The sequence below is a fragment of the Fistularia commersonii genome, chromosome 31 (assembly GCF_037954325.1).
Source record: "Fistularia commersonii isolate RoL2024-O1a breed Wild chromosome 31, RoL_Fcom_v1.0, whole genome shotgun sequence".
Lineage (NCBI taxonomy): Eukaryota > Metazoa > Chordata > Actinopteri > Syngnathiformes > Fistulariidae > Fistularia > Fistularia commersonii.
In genome coordinates this window covers 7,979,237-7,996,682 of record NC_141314.1, presented here as the reverse complement: position 1 = coordinate 7,996,682, position 17,446 = coordinate 7,979,237, and the positions used below count along the sequence as shown (strand labels likewise).

At 42.9% G+C, this 17,446-nt stretch overlaps 1 protein-coding gene across 2 annotated transcripts in view; it reads left to right on the top strand.

Moving 5' to 3' along the window:
• Positions 1–4,993: 4,993 nt before the first annotated feature.
• nlgn3a (neuroligin 3a) overlaps positions 4,994–17,446 on the top strand; it is a 114,966-nt gene continuing 102,513 nt past the window's right edge. The window contains exon 1 of one of the 2 annotated variants that reach the window (XM_086139215.1): positions 4,994–5,438. The gene's annotated coding sequence lies outside the window, so the exon portion shown is untranslated. The remainder of the gene's footprint in view (positions 5,439–17,446) is intronic. The other variant, XM_086139216.1, reaches the window with a different exon arrangement.

Genomic DNA, 17,446 nt, shown 5'->3' with positions numbered 1-17,446 from the left:
TTGATACCCAATGATCAGATATGGAGAAATGTACCCAATATATGAGCGTCGGTTCGAAAATTAGAAGTTTTAAAAGAACCTGAAAGAGTCCTCGGAGTACATTTTATTTCACTCCCTTTGATTCTGCATCTCTGCCCACCACTGGGATGGAGAGCCCTTCAGTTGTCTGTGGGTGTGATTGCAAACAGAGATCGCTTCACGTTGGAGTGGGAGTGGGAGTGGGAGTGGGGAGCGCCCGGCCCCTACACATCTCCCCTGACTTCTCCCTCCTTTCGGTTTCAAATTCACAGCTATTTCAATTTTTTTTTTTTTCGCCAAAACGGACTCAAGTCCTTCCACATGCTTTTTCAGCGCCTTCTCGTCGTAACCGTCCCCTCTATTCATTCACCCCAAGTCACTTCATCCAACTCGCTACAGAACTATTCCTCCACACACACACACACACGCGCGCACACACACACACAAAGCTCATATGGTGACAGCAGTCATCAGCAGACCTGTAGTTTCCAGTTCATTAGTCAGTCTGACAACCAGACCATCCCATTTCTGCGGCCTTGGCACAAAGAGCACACTGGCCGCCGCTCTCTGGTGACGGCGGAATTACCAAAGGACGAATAATTCCGGTTATCCGAGCGCCACGGAACTCACATTAATAGTTCCATTAGTGATATAACAAAATCAACGTAAAAAAAAATTCACCGGGTCCTTTCCGGCGCTGAGATTTGTCTCAATCGTGATTGTTACGATGTCGCCCGTCCCATGCGCTGCTCTGCAGAATGTCTTGTTTATTTATATTGCACTTGCATCCCCTGCTTGACATTTTTTCTTTCATCTTGACAACATTTGACAGATCTGTGCTGCGTTGTCTTATGTATGCTTTTTTTTTTTTTTTGTGGTGTTCTGCTTTTTCTCTGTTCGATCTATTATCCCCTGGTCCGTTGTTCTCATCTTTATGTGCCTCTGAATTCTTTATTTTCAGCTATTCTGTTGAATTCTTTTTCGCCGTCTCGGAGGTAGACTTCTTAGATGATATTATCATTATTGTTTCTCCGTGTGCATTTTATTTTCAGTTATGATGGCGATCATAACAACAGTGAGTCTTTTGAGCTGATAGTCTTCATGAACAACCTTCTACGACGAGTTATCAATTACAAAAAATAACAATGTGACTCTGTCTTTAAAAACTCGGTTTCATGGTCTTCCCGTTTCTATTTTAAAATCAGTATCTCTCCTCTAAGTTGATATACCGGTTTTATCTTGTTTAAAACAAAACAAACAAAATAACAAAACCAATATCTATCCACACAATGCTATTAATATCAAAAAAAGGATGTACTTTTTCCTCACAAGTCAACAGCAGTGTGATCTGCAGAAGTTTGCTGTTCTTGATCAACTGTTTAAGTCAAGTAAGATTTTATTTGTGTGGCGCCAAATCACAACACAGTTGTCTGATGATATTTTCCATGTAGGGCAGGTCTGGACCGCACGTTTCAAAACAATTAACAGAAACCCGACATTCCCTCATGAGCACGTATTTGGCTTTTCACAAGCTCTTGTTAAGCAAATACTGTTTGTTAAACAAATAAAACTGAAAGTTGTTCATTTTAAGCAGGGGTCCCCAAACTTTTTCCAGCAAGGGACAAATAACTTTTCCCTTCTCTGACGGGTGGCCGTCAGACACAAAAAGTGTGACGTAAACATAAACATTTATCATTTTCCAGAAAGCCACACATAACCAAAAACAAACCCTTTCGGGAATCTTGACAGGAAAAAAAAATCAGAAAATAAATGATAACATTATTAATGAAATAAATAACACTATTTATGAAATAAATAATAACCAAATAACCCTTTTCAAGTTTTCCACAAATAAAAAGACCAAGGTCTTTTAACTTTCTTGAAGACACAACTGTTTGCAGCTTTCATATCAAATTTACTGTGAAAACCAGAAAGCGAGCAGGCTATGAAACCCAACTGATAAACACCGACCAAGTTAAATACACCTACCAGTTTGAATACCCTGCATTCTGAATCTATTTTTCTTTTACCTAATCATTTCGTCATTATTTGGTGTTATTTGATAGGGGTGTGTCAATTTTTTTTTTTTTTTTTTTGAGGGAGGGTTTCAGATGAGGCACAGACGTTTACATTCTATGCATGTACAAGTCATGATTACGTGGCCAGAATGAAAAAAAAAATATCATAATGCATCTGGTATTGTTCAGGGGCCGGGCAAAATGTGGAGGTGGGCCGTATCCGGCCCCCGGGCCGTAGTTTGGGGACGACTGATTTAAAGGGTAAAAATGTCAATACTAAACTTGTATTTTTTTGCAAAAAACTCCTCATACAGCAGGGGCGCCCAAAACGTCGATCTTAATCTATCGGTCAATCGCAAAGGAGCCTTGCCTTTCAAAATAAACTCTACTGCACGTAGAGAGGAAAAAAAGCACTCAACCACGAACCACAGAATACTACAGTACAGATAGTGTGTGTCGATCGCATGTCATTAAAAATAGCTGTTAATCTATCATCCATCTCCACCGCGGCATTGACGTGCCAATCCGAGATCTCGATTCGAATACCGTTCCACCACGACTGATGCACATTTGGAAGTGTGTTTGACGCTTGGTTACCTGTTTGTTGACTGAGTCCATTCCATTTTTTGGCCAAAAAAAGGAGACATTTGTATTGTGCTATACATGTTCATGCTGTTACGCAAGGGAAACAATACATATTTTAAATATTAAGTATGGTATATATATATACTGCTCAAAAAAATAAAGGGAAAACTTGAACAACACAATATAACTCCAAGTCAATCACACTTCTGTGAAATCATAGTGTCCATTCTGGAAGCAACACAGATTCATTTTGACTTGTTTTAAGGACATTACATCAAAGTTGGATCAGCCTGGAGTTTGTTTTTACACTTTAATTTTGAGTGTGATTCCTAATCCAGACCTCCATGGTTGATACAATTGATTTCCATTGATAATTTATGTGTGATTTTGTTGTCAGCACATTCAACTGTGTAAAGAGCAAAGTCTTTCATAAGAATATTTCATTCATTTAGATCTAGGATGTGTTTTTTAAGTGTTCCCTTTATTTTTTTGAGCAGTGTATACATATACACATATACACATATATGTGCCGCTCAAAAAAATAAAGGGAACACTTAAACAACACTACGTAACTCCAAGTCGAGCACATGTGTGAAAATCAAAGTGTCCGCTTAGGAAGCAACACATTCACTTGGACTTGTTTTAAGGACGTTACATCATAGTTGGATCAGCCTGTTGTGTGTTTTTCCACTTTCTTTTTGAGTGACTCCAAATCCAGACCTCCATGGGTTCATACATTTGATTTTCATTGATCATTTTTGTGTGATTTTGTTGTCAGCGCATTCAACTATGTAAAGACCAAAGTATTTCATAAGAGTATTTCATTCATTCAGATCTAGGATGTGTTGTTTTAATGTTCCCTTTATTTTTTTGAGCCATGTATATTTACACACACACATACTTAAATGCACATATATCTTTTTTTTAATTTTATTTATGGTAGATCATGTTGACTTGGCCATTTTAAGAGTAGCTCACAAACTAAAAAAGTGTGGGCTCCTATGCCAGACTGTGTCTTGCAGCTTAAAACGTCCGAAATTCAGCAAAGAACTCACAGATATACTTTTGATCCGTCTCCTCCATCCATCCTGTCGATCTCCCTCGGTAAAAACCTTTTGACCTGTAACCCCTAAAATAGGACCTTTAACAGCTGTTACCCTCAGGAAGGCGGGGGATTACCGTGCCGTGGACAAACGTCCTTGCAGTCACAGACGGGCAAATTCAGATTTCGAGGTCAACAGGCCCCGTCTTGTGCTTCTCTACCCAACTTAGCATGTAGCTTCGTTATCCAGGACTATTTTGGGTTCAGGGTTTTTCCCATACGGTTGTTGACAGGCAGTTAAACATGGTTATGGCTACGTTTAAACCCGAAGGCTGTGAAAAAGTAGCCTGAGGTTATTTTGTCTTTTTCGACAGAGCTTAAAGGCCAAATTTTGGGAGGGACTTCTACCGCTGCATGAAATGGTAAAGACTTTTATACCAATTCGAGAATTGACACAGAGAATAGGGTTCGACGGAGGAGGTTGGTTCGCCGCGGCGATCCCTGAAGGGAAAAACCAAAGGAAAAGAAGATTTATCTGATAATTCGAGGAACGCCGAGGAGTCAATAGAGTTTGCCAAAGTACAGGGAATACCAGTAATATGCAGAATGAGGAATGCCGTGTGACATAAACAATGTCTCGGAGGAAACGTCGCTGCCTTTTTTTTTCAGCGCAAAGGCGACGGGCAGATTGCGAAAAGGCCTCGGAGGAGATTCGGTTCACGAAGGTGCGTTTGACCCGTTTCCCGAGCCAGATGCTCATGACGGAGAACATTACACAACCCCGTACTTTTTACGCCTATTAAACAAAACACAAATGGCAGGTTCATCTAAATTAAGATCTAATTCCCCTCTGGTGCTACAAGTTGATGCCACGGGAAGGACCTTTTGCTCAGTCGTCGCCGAAAAATCGGATGCAAGCTCCAATAGACACAACGTCCGTGTGTTTTTATAAATATTCTCAGCTCCGCGGCGCGTTTTTTTTTTTGGAAGGTGAAGTCGGTTAACAGAGGGTGATGCGAAAAGTAAAGGCGGCGCAATGAGATTTACACGCCGCCGTGCAGGGGTGTCATTTGACTTTTCACTTGCTTTGTGATGTTGCACTGCAGAGATGTCAAGGTGTGTTTCACGTTTGAGAGTCTCGATTTGTGAAACACACGGAAATGGATAAAAAAAAAATAAAAAAATAAAAAAAAATACACCCCCGCCCCCCAGTTGATGAGCTGTCAAAAAAAAAAAAAAAAAAAAAAAAAGGCAGAGCAGGAGGGCAGAGCGGAGGTGGGAGTCATAAATCCCTCTGCTCCTTTCCGTGTGAGATGCGTGTGCCCTTGGTTACCTAGTAACTCTCCTCTCCATCTCCAATCGGCGCTCTGGATGAATTCCGCGGGATCGCGCTGCGCGTCCCCGCGAGAATCTCGTGTTTGGAGCCCGATTTGAGGGCGAAAAGCAACCAAAACGCAGGCGGACTACACGGGGAGCGGATCCAGCTGCGAGAGGGGGCAGGAAGAAGGAAAAAGAAGAACTACAAAAAAAAAAAAAAAAAAAAAAAGGAGGGTGGGAGAATGACGGTGGAGTGAGGATACCGGCAGCCGCTTCAAACCGGAAGGTCATTCCTGAAAATCCGCGGGTTTGGAGTTACCGCCGGGGCTGCGGGTGCAGAGCCCGGAGCGGGGAGACGCTCCACCACCCTTATTTTTTTATTTTTTTGTTTTTAATGCACCGCTTTTTTTATCTCCCGACAAGCAAGGCATGGGGGGATCCACGCCTCGCCGGGGCAGGTGAGTCCGTCCCGCATACTTGGCGTTTCGCGACTGTTGAACGGGACGCGGCGTGGGAGAAACCGAAGCGCGTCCGGGTCGGTGCGCGGAGCCGGCGGGGAGGAGGGGGGTCCGGACGCCGGGTGACTGCGTCTTTTGCCCGCGTTCCGGCAGCCCCGCAGTGGAGGAGGAGGGGGGGACGGAGAGGAAGAGAAGGAGGAGGAGGGAGGAGGAGAAGAAGCGGAGGAAGGGAGGTGGTTCTTGGGAACACTTGTTACTTGGGTTCCTGTGCGCGTCGATCACCCGGAGAAACCCCGCGGCGCGTCGGAGGTGGACCGGCGAACCGACGGTCGAGTTTACCGGAAAGGAAAAGTCAGAGCGCAAAGATGACATTTAAAAAGCAAAAAAAAAAAAAAAAAAATGCAATTAAAAAAAAAAAAAAAAAAATGGGCGATGTTGACGTCAGAGCTTCCGGAGGCGAGCTGCTGCCGGTCGGCGGAAATGCGCGCACACGCACGCACATGCACACGCACACACACACACGGGGGGGGGGGCTCCCAAGTTTCTGCGAATCGGTGTGATATTTTTTGCTTTTGGAAGGAAGGAAGAAACGTAAGGCTCCCACTTCAGTTGCGTTTGCTGCGGGCGGGGATTATTATGGGATGGTCCGTGGATTTGGTGCCCGTGGGTGCTGGTGGGGGGGTGGGACTGTGGTAAACCCACTCCCAGGATGACCGTGTTCTCTCCAGTAAACCTTCCTCCTTATCCGAGTCTGGGTGTAGAAACACACAATAACCCTTTTTTTTGTATTTTTTCATTTTTATTTTATTTTTTTGGAAATGCCAGTTTGAAACCACCACAGTCACACTGAAGACCAGATTCACACACACACACACACACATACACACACTTGTGCATCTCTTGACATTCATAGACGTTTGGTGCAAGTGTTGAGATAATGGGCCTAATTGTAGGCTGTGTGTGTCGACCGTGCTTGTGTGTGTGTGTGTGCGTGTGTGTGTGTGTGTGTGTGTGTGTGTGTGTGTGTGTGTGTGTGGTGGGGGGGTATACTCCACAGTGAGATAAATCCCGGGGAGTGTTTGAAAGATACTTAACACTGGAGATAAATTCTAAAAAGGCAGGAAGTGTAAATGTCAAGCAATCGTTGTCATAGCGACCGGATGAATAAGCCTCGTGCCCCTGAAACAAGCATTTAAGAAGTGATGCGGTCTTTTATGACATCCTGATGAAAGAAGCCTTTAATAGGGAATAACGACACACAGATTTCCTGGGATTATTAGCCGTTTGTTTTCGATTCAGATATGATTATCATCGGTGCACGTTTGTATTGTCCATGTGTCTTCGGTGTCATGAAAATTCTGCTGCTTTTACATTCTCTCCGCTTCTCTGGTTTTTGTATTCCGGTCCAGCAAAGTGCTATTTTGGTGTTCCTTGCTGTTTAATATCAATTTTCTTTCCGATTTATCCCAGGCGGTGTAACAATCACGCCTTTAATTTGGGAAGAACGTGCCCTCGGTTGAGAGCGCTGTGAAATAATAAAAGGGAAACTCCACCTCCAGTTTGACCGATCAGGAACTTGTGAAAAACACACAAACACACACACACACACACACACGCGCCTACCTTACCCCTTACATATATCCAGCACTGCTGTTTACCTTGAGTCTTCAGTTTGCTCAAGAGTCTGATTCCCTGTCTTCCTCAAAGGTCAGCGCGGCTTCATCCTGACCAAACTTGAATTCACCTGAGTCCGCCTTGGCCTCTCTCAACACGGTTCACACACTCCTCGCGTTTTTGGCCCAAAAGACCCTCTCTCTCTCTCTCTTTCTCTCTCTCTCTCTCTTTCTCTCTCTCTCTCTTCCTCCCTCCTTCACAAAGCGCTGTCCGTTATTGCTCTTAAATCCCGACCCCTTGAACCGCCCGCTCCTCTGTGTACATGAAGAGATATGTGTGTGTGTGTGTGTTGTTGCAAAAATAACAGAGGCCAAGGAAGGTTATTTGTGTTTTCTAATATTCTTCATGTTTGACACGTTTTCCTGAAACAGCAGGAGAAGGAAATGAATAATTTCCCACATGGAGATCCCTGACCTGTGGGGAAATATGTCCTCTATACTGCGTGAGAGCCGTCTTTCCTGCTATGCGCTTTCACCACTTTGCAATGTCATACATGCAAAGCGAGGAGAGCTTGGATTTAATTTAGGATACTAACTTGACAAGGAGGGAAGATTCTTCCTTTTGGCCTCAATAAGTCAGTGGCAGATGCCTCTGTGACACTGCTGAGAAACATCTTAAAATACACCATTTCCTAAATGATCAGCTAAAAGGAGATGGTTTCGTCGCTTTTGTTGACGAAAAAAAGCGCCGAAAATGACGCAAACGGCATCCGTACGCCGTCCGCTTCGTCGAGTCGTGACCGGCTTCGTCGGGGATTCGCGTTTGCTTCGTAAGACTCGCCTTCTTTGGCGGTTAAAATTCTACTTTTTTGTGAAGGAATTACCAAAAACAAAACATCCTAATCGTTTTAATTCCAAATATCTGGACCGAGGAGCGGCTCGCCAGATATATTTGTGCCGTTCATTTTAATAATTAACTAGACATACTTATTAAATCTTTGGAAAAGATGAAAGAGTCTTTATTTTACTAACAAAATGGTTTGGCCTCGGGCAGAGACTGAGAGAGAGAGAGAGACACTTGGAGTCTGCCGCACGTAACGTATTTAACCGAGATTCTACATTGTTCGTGGACCAGAACGTCTCCCCTGACTAACAGGTTTCTCTGCCAAAGACCAATGTCTGCTTAGTAAACAAGATTATTTTGGACATCGCAATTCTAAGTACAAAGCAGATGTCACACAGTATGTCTCCGCTCACTGCCTGCCAGATATCATATCTTTATTTATTTATCAATTAAATGGGTTTAAGCCAATAAGATGCGAGCAGCGGATGAGGTGTACGGAGGACGTAAAATATGCGAGCGGGGTCAACGTGAAGGGGGAACGTGCAAAGTTGTGCTGAGAAGAGATCGGACGTTTTTTTACGATACGAGTTCCCACGATGTCCCGCAGAACACGCCGTGTGGAAACGGCACGGCCGTCGCCGCTCTCTCACGCTGTGCAAGTTTGATTACGAACATTGATTTTTCTATTTTGTGAAACTATCGGCGTTATTTACCAGCCATAATTGGGTCTGTCACACTGCGATTGTAAACGCTTGCCTATTGTATTCACACACACACACACACACACACACACAAAGACACTCTCTCTGTGCCTCATCTATTTATGCATAAAAACATCCAAAACCATTTTTTTTCTTAAAACGTCTTAAGTGAAAAGGGATACGTGATGCTCGCTTAAAGTGATGGAAAAGATTGCGTGTGTTGATGCACTTTGCAGCCGTTGTCAACTGAATTAACCGGCACGTTACCGTCGAACCCTTCCTGCCTGGTGTTTTGAATCTGTGACTGTATAATGGAAATTGCATTTCCTTTTATACAAACTCCTCTTTTTCTGTATTTTACTGTTCAGATGTTCCCGCAGCCGCCCCTTTCACGTTTATGCTTTTCCAAGTTTTTCCAATGCAGAAGCTAAATCCTGCTATATGAGCTCTGCCTTTTCTGGTGGAAAACATACATTTTGTAAAAACACAGACGGACAAGTGACGGAGAGTAGACGCTCATTTGCGGGACGGTCCTGATGTGAAGGAGCGCACGTGTGAGTGTGTGTGTGTGTGTGTGTCTAGTATACTCTCACCTATCAGACTGCAAGCTTCTTATACAACTGCACAATATTTAAGCCCCTTTTTCACCGGTTTTCTTAACGCGAAGTGAGTATTGTGTGGGTCTGGCAGGACACAGAGGCGAGGGGCCCGTCTAATTCTTGGGGTAAATTAGTGTAGATAAGGCCTGAGTCACTACCTCCAGCCTACCATAGATCCCCCGGGGCAGACTCTTAAGGAGCTTAGCAAAAGCCTTTCGTATGAAGACATGACATGGAGCTGGCTAAATGGGTGACGTTGGAGTGTCTTCCGTCAACCTAATATCCATATATGGGTCACTGTCGTTCAAGCTTTAATCCCATTCAGTTTATTCATTCTTGGTTATTAATTCAGAGTTTTAGGAAAATATACCGCAGCTCTATTGCCGCCGCGTACCGAACCGCCCGAAAAACACCGAGGCCCGCTCATAAGACCCCGTTGTGTAAGACCGCGAGTCTGTGCCACCAAATCAATAATGAATGCCGGTTTACTCGTAGTAAGAGAACAAGGAAGAACTCCTCCAGAGTCACTGGGTCACGTACACCAGGGAAACAATTAGAGGTTTCCACTCTTCTTCACAGTGCTGCTTTTTTTTTTCTTGTTTCAGTTGCGCACATTTCCCTTAATTTTCCTCTTGGGTCCAGAGGCATGTCTGCTTGTGTCGGAATATTTCAGACAGCGTTTTTTTTTTTTTTTTTTTTTCTCCCCACCACTCTCTTCCTTCAGGGTGTCAAATGCGATTTCAGGTCCTTGGAAATGTACAATGTGTGAGGTCTGGTGAATCGGGAAGCGTGGTGACGGGCAGAGTAGTCCTGAGGATGTGTACGTTAACCTCGTGATGCTGACAGATTATAGATTTAAATATTTTGAGTCTCAGAGTGCACACAGTGCTGCTGCTGCTGCTGCTGAAGAGTAGAAATAGCCGCAGTAATGTAAGAGCTTAACGGAGGACACACAAACACTCGCATATGCACGCGCGCACATAACCGCCATTGCCGACTTTTGTTCTAGGATGGCTTGTCGTGAGCTGTTTTTAAGGTCTTGCTCGGCTTCAACTTCCCAACGCTCCCTTCAGTTTACCCCCGCCTTCTTTCCCACACAAACACTGTTTCAAACCGGGGCAAACAAACATTTGAGTTCTTTTTTTAATCATTGTTTTTAGCTTTGTTCAGATCACAGCTGACAGCAGAGTCTAGCGTCGGTCTCATGCCGCCTCATCTTTCCACCTTACTTAAGGCAAGTTGTTAAAAATATATATATATATTAAATAAATGTGTAAAATAAATATATTTATATCTTCTTTAAAGAGCCACGCTGTGCAATGCAGTGCAGCTGTTGCAGCAGTTTACCTAAGATTGTGATCTTTTGTGCAAAAGGCATTCTGTATCTATCTATGAGCTGCCCAATGTTATTGTATTATGCTTTTATTTCTTATTGCACAGCTTTTCAACAGAGAAATCCAGTGAACAGAAGATATATTAGGGAACCCATAAAAGAACAGATATTTGATGTCTCACTCTTTGCCTTGAGAGGTTCATCACTTTGCCGTGCAGGATTCTTTTACTGAACCCTTGATATTATCTACATATATATATATATATATATATATATATATATGTGTGTGTGTGTGCATATCTATCTATCTATCTATCTATCTATCTATCTATCTATCTATCATCTATCTATCTATATAGATATATATCATTATATATAGACATATAACATAAAGTTTACATATAGATACATGTACTTTATGTTACATATATATGTTGCTGCTGCGTGCATTGCTCCCAAATTGAACAGGCCAACATTCTCAAAAACTCAGTATAATTCTAATTATTATTATTATAACACACACACACACACACACTCACACACATACACATCCCCTAGATCATTTCCAAGAAGATAATCTCTCCCAGCACTGTTGCTCGGAATTGTTCTGGTAATATTAATGTGTGCACATTTGCCCGACAGGTTAATTATGGTATGGGTCTGATTTAATAAATGTCTGCGTATGTTTTAGCTTTTGGATTGCCATCCAATCAGTGTTTTTGCGGTTGCAGTCAGCACTCAGCGAAATGGAAATATACCTAAAAAAAATAAATAAAAAAAGGAAGAAAAATAAATAGAAATGTGATTTTTTTTTTAACAGCGCCTCAGTATCATTTTAAAGCCTTCCATGTAATGGGATATCTTTTAGCAATATATTTCGGGGCTTACATGTGGACCTGCTCCTCAATGTAGTCTATTTATAACTACTGCCAACTTGGCGTTGTTTCCTCGTTGCCTTTTAGGACGGAGAAATTCCTCCATCAAGCTCAGGGCCCCATCTGTGCCCGTCTTCTTCACAAAAGCAGCCATCCCCTACAATTACAGCTTTCTTCCAATGACACCATCATCGTGCCATCACTCTGTGTTTGAACAGGCGCCAGGAAATTGAATTGATATGAATCTGACAAAATTACAAAGAAAGGAAATTAGGCCTTGGCATTGATTGAGTTTTAAAGGCAAGATGCTCAGTGTGCATGCTCCCAGAGCTTTAATAATAGAACATTTAACTCTTGTTTTTTTTTTTTTTTTGACATTTATTCTGTAGAAAAAAAAAAAGCTTCTGTACCTTCAAAACCCAAGCTAAATAGAGTTTTATTTGACCTGATATTTTCTCTTTGACTTGCTGCTGCTCATTAAATTGATAGAGATCCAGATTCACCTGGAAATCTGGGTCATTACAGAAATAGCCTTGTGGGCTTACGCTTTGAAGATGGTAGCCCCGATGAATCCGTGGCTATAGGTCACTATGATGACGGCAGGGGTGTTAGAAAAAAAAAAAAAAGAAAAGAAAATAACAACAATGCGGGGGAAAGCTAGAGATTTTGATAAATCTCCTGTTGGCTCGGGGGGTTTGATAGAGAACTTTTTTCTTTTTTTTTCTTTTTTTTGAAGGGCTGGTGATGTGGGTGTGCAAATAATACTACAGGGATCCTTGAGGCACTTTACTTATCCTTTAAGTAGCCTAGATTTGAGGGTTTTGCTTAAAAAAAAAAAAAAAAGGAAAAGTCCAAATAATGTGCTGCAAAATCCATAATCACATGACTTGCAGGAGTTTGTAATTATGTGGGATACAATCTGAGCGGCGGACATGTGCACTGGATGTGTGACATCCTAAATACCTTTCTTATGTTTGCCATTTGTGCGAGGACTGACGGGCGGGTGGTAGATTTATGACGTGTCTTCGACAATCCCTTTGACCCGGGCCGGCCGTGAATTTTGTCGAGATTTAAAGTGCAGGTGTCGGATGACATAATAGCGGTGGGCAGTTCATTCCCGATACTGAAGAGGGAAATCATAGCGTCGGACGGAAAAGGTTCTCTGAGAGTAGCCGAGCCGGAGAGGGGATCAGATTGGATAGAGAGCGAGGACTGGAAGAAGAGGTGAGTTTGAGACAAAAACGAGAGGAAAATGGTCGGGTTGGATGGCTGTAAGCTCCGATAAGCCGTTTAACAAGTGAGCTCTCGGCGGAGGGAAGCCGTCAAAGCCAAATACGGCAAGTTTTGTTTTATTTTTTAAAGAAAATAAAAGTGCGTCTGAAGTGGGTGTTTTCCTGCTGTCTCTCCTTATGTGAAAATTTCTGATTTGAGCCGGATCTCCCTGCCATAGTGAAAATTGCTAAATGATTCAACATTTTCTGACACCCCGGAATTTACCGGCATTCTCATCTAATATTCTCTTTTAATCGTCTCCTCTTTCAGTCTAAACCCGCTGCGCCTACATTTCATGCATTCGGAATTATACCGAAACCCCCAACTCCAAAGCAAACGGTGACAAAAGACATTTATTTTTGAAGCCTTTTTGTAACCTGGCACCTAGCAGTATGTTAACTAATGGGATGTCGAATGGAGTTATTTGCTGTTGCTGCCGGGGACAAATAAAAATTCACCCAACGGGATATTAAAGTTAAAATTTTCAACCCACTTCTTGATTGGGATGACGACGCTTTTCTTTAAAGCGTGCGTCAGAAATGAAAGATTGAAAGGAAGAAATGCTCGCGATGCCTTTCGCTGTGTTAAAATCATTTATTTCCTTGAGAAAAAAGGGGCCCCTGTTGTGTCATTGGTGTTTGAAAAGGTAACTGAAAGAGTCATTAAGCAGAGAACGAACACATGCACATCCAGATTCTCCTCGAGCTTTATTCTAATGATTTCATGCATTATGAATTACCCGGCCGATCCATGATAGGCGTCTTAAAACAACCCGGAACTGACCCAACATGCATCGTCTTTCGCCTTTGTTTGAAAGAGGAGGCACGAATGAAGGACCCTTATCACAAAAGACGCAGAAAATGTGACATATTTCCTCGGGGATAATTGTGCTTAGTGTCTCTGTGGCCCACTTTTCCTTCGTATTGATGCTTTGCTGCACATGAATGACAAACCGCTGCGTCTCACGTAAAGGTCCCTCTCCCAAAAATCCATTTGCAGAGTTCCTGAGCGAAGGACTTAAAAAAGCATCGAGGAAATGTTTGCATTTAATTGTTCCAATGTGAAAGGACTTGTCAAATGTGAATCCTCTGTTCCCCCTTTTATCAGGGACTTGCACCCCATACCCATGCAAAAATAAAATGCTGCTAAAGATAAAAAAAAAAAAAAAAAAAAAAAGCAAACAAAACAGTAAAGCATGGATATACTGGTAAATGTCTCACAGAGGATATTTATGTAATCTTGGGGCACCAGGGCTGACTCAAACCCGATTCGGAGCCGCTGTTGCAGAGAGAGGCCCAAGGACAGTAACAAATTTTCTAAATCCCTGGTAGACACAGAAAGTTAAGACAAGCAGTATTCCAATAAAACAAAGACCAACCCATTTATCTGAGCATCCCACACAACCCGTGGCCCAGATATACAGCCCTGGGCATCCAGAGTTACCAAATCTTCTGGCAGCCACTGAGGCATATTGATAAGAAGAGCAAGATTCCCACCAAGGAATTCAGAGCTGGAGACATGAACGTCCCCCAACACGAGCCGTCCCTCAATGGCGTGGGTTCATATACCAAACACACGTGACGTAAAATGTACTATATTCACTTTCTAAATGGGGATTAATGCTATTGATTTTTTTTTCTTTTTTTCTCAGAACTTGTCTGGTGGGTTCTTTTTTTTTTTTTTTTTTTTTTTGCAATATGTGACATTACAAGTTTATAGATTGCTTGACAAAGCCCGGTCTTTGATGAGCATCCGTCCCCTCTGGAGAGAAAACACAACCGCTTTTCCATCAGGAGTAAAAATGTCGGTTTGAAAACCAATAAAAAAAAAAACAGGCCTTCTCTCATCATTAGATCTAAAGAACTTAATCCTGCACAGAGGCAGCTCTCTTCTTGTACTAAAAACCTTTTCTTACTATCCATCACATATGGATTTCCTTTGTGGCGAACGTCTGCATACCAAGTGGCTGCCGCTAACCTCTCGAGGCCGAGGGCGATCTGTGCCCACCCCCCCCCCCGCGCTACGCCACTGAAAACAAGCATAAATACAAAAGAGCATTGTTTTTTATTAAGAAACACTAGTCCTCTCAATACTTGCGAGTTGACTTCGAGCTACATTCTATGTCGGCTTTGAGCTGAAAAGTAAAGATATAAACTTGCACCCGTGCACGATCGTCAACTCAGCAAGAGATGGTTTCGGATGCTAATATATCTGCCAACAATTCCTCTGCTCACCGTTAGGGGTAAATATTGGTCATCGCTGATATTGCATCGCTGACCGTTTGGCCTTTATTTGTAAGAAAATTGCGCGAAAGCCCTTGTTGTCACATGGAATTTTATCACAAGCGCAGAGCATTGACGTGTCTGCCGCTTGCAGAAGTTCCAAGGGTGTTCATTGACAAAACAACAATGGCCTTGTTGTTCTGTCTCCTCTAAAATCATGCTCGCTAAAAGGAACGGAGAACTCTCCTCCGCCATGACAGCCCCGGCTCGTTGCTCTTGTATCAGCACAGCTGGAGCACAGAGGAATAGATTTCAAAGAGCCACCGTTTTAGGGCAGGGTTTGGATAGGCGCAGATAGATGAATATATAATATGCCCCCAAGTTGCGTTGATGCAACAGGATCTGATCTGATCTGACTTTTCGCTCAAGCTAGCTAACATCCAGATGTTTTCGGAAAACCCCCTTTTTCCCGTAGGTTGCAAATGAAACATGATACCCAGAGCATTTTCATAGTTATTTCGTCGGCATTAAAAAAAAAAAGGAGATAAGATGGAGAATGGCGCGGCGGGACGTTTTGATTTGGCGCTGTCACAATGTATAAATCTAGATCCATGTTGCAGATAAAGAAGACAAATATGTGTGCATATACAGTATTTACAGTATATGCCGGCATTGCTTTGGGCTTCTTGCTGCTAAGGAGGCAGAGAATAAGAAGAGAAATATAGCACACTCTCCAGTGTGTGTGCGTGTGTGTGTGTGTGAAGCGTGTGTGTGCAGTTTTTTGAGGGAGTGGAGACGACCCGAGGCCAAATTCGCCCGCAGTGTTTGGACGTGGCCTACTTCTCGCATTCAGTCATTAATGTGGTCTTCTTCTACTCTGTTTAAAATACACAAATGGGAATTTAGTTCATACTCCGAGCTCCGTATGCAGAGTGTCGGCACTGTTTCCCGTTTCACTGTTCGGAGTTGTAGTCAAGAATAGTGGGTTTACATAACAGCTTCCTCAAATATCATGGCCGAGCTCTATATGTTGTACCAACCCCTGGGCAACCTTGAGTACCCTTGGTACTCCACGCCTCCTTGGGATGCGAGCGTGTCAAAGTAGCTCGCTCTTGTCTTGCAGACTTTCTATTGCCTAGTCGTGTTTGAATAATATCCTGCAGGAGACACCGTAAGTGTAACGTCTAGGTCTCGGGCGTCAGCGGTAATATCGGCGCGCAACGTTTGCAACGTCGGGGATATTATGGCATTAGAGGACATGAATTATAGTGATGTCGTTACCTTAAAGGCATGAAACGCTGTGTTTCTTCTATGGATGGCATCAGTCAAAAGTAAAAAAAAAAAAAAAAAAAAAGAAATGCTGATTATGAAATGTGTTTTTTTTTTTTTGTTTTTACCACATCCCCCTCAAGCGGAGTATTTTTGGCTGGTGATAAATTTCAAGCTAGATTCTCTGAATAATGGTATATTGAATTAAGGTGTCACATTTGTCGCAAAGTGTTGTGAATTTAATGCCGCTCTGCTGTTTGATCTGACGGCTGCTGGCTTATCGTGGAGCCAGGTACGATTCTGTTAACGGTTCTGTGTGTTTTTCCAAAGAGGGAAAGCGAAAGACGACGAAAAGAGAGAGAGAGTGAGAGAGCGGGAGAGAGACTGTACAATAACAAAGGATGCATTACCTAATAGATTTGGCAGAAACACACAGTTCAGGGCGGTCTGATAAAGCCGGGTTACAGTACTTTAATCAATCACAAAGAACACGAGCCAATTCAGGGAGAAGCCTGACATTCAAGATAGGCTTTCAGACAGGATTAGAAATCATGAATGGGAAAAGTAGACATATTTGCCGGGGTGAGCCAAAAGGACCGTTGTCAGGGGATGGTGTTTTCTCCTCCACGTGGGACATCGAGGAGTCAGTTCCCACTCATCCGGTCCCAACCTTTTGTTGTGTTTTCAAGTCCAAGTCTGTCATTGCAGTGTTCTCCCGCTCCGCAAATGTAGATGCGTATTAGCAACTAGTCAGCTGTGGGTGCCTCCGTTGTTTACTCTCTCCCTCGAAGAAAGGACACTGTCATTAAAATATCCCTCTGAGCTCCTCATCGTCGAGATTCTCCGGCATGACTAATGATATCAGTAGGAACATGAAATGAGAAGAGTAAGATGGCTGTTTTTTGTTTGTTTTTTTCTCCCAAGCAGACAACTGGGACTGACACCGGAGGAAGGGCAGCTGTGTTCTTCTCCTTAAGCGCATCGCTATGGTGATTTCCTTTTACCGAGCCAGAAACAAAAGAGTCATGGTTGTATAATGAGGTCGTCTTATTCTACAACTGGAGCGCATTTGCCTTTTGATAAACATTAAATAGTATGGATTTGTTTGCTCTTTTGTTGACACCCGATGCGAAGGACCCTGGCTCATTAGCGCACCGGCATCGTTTTGATGTTGCGATATATGTATAGTAAGCAAATGTCGCTCGCATCCCCGTTCGCCGTTGACCTTTGGTTAAAAGCGCATCACCGCCGAGTTCGTTCAAAACTCGATTATACTCCCA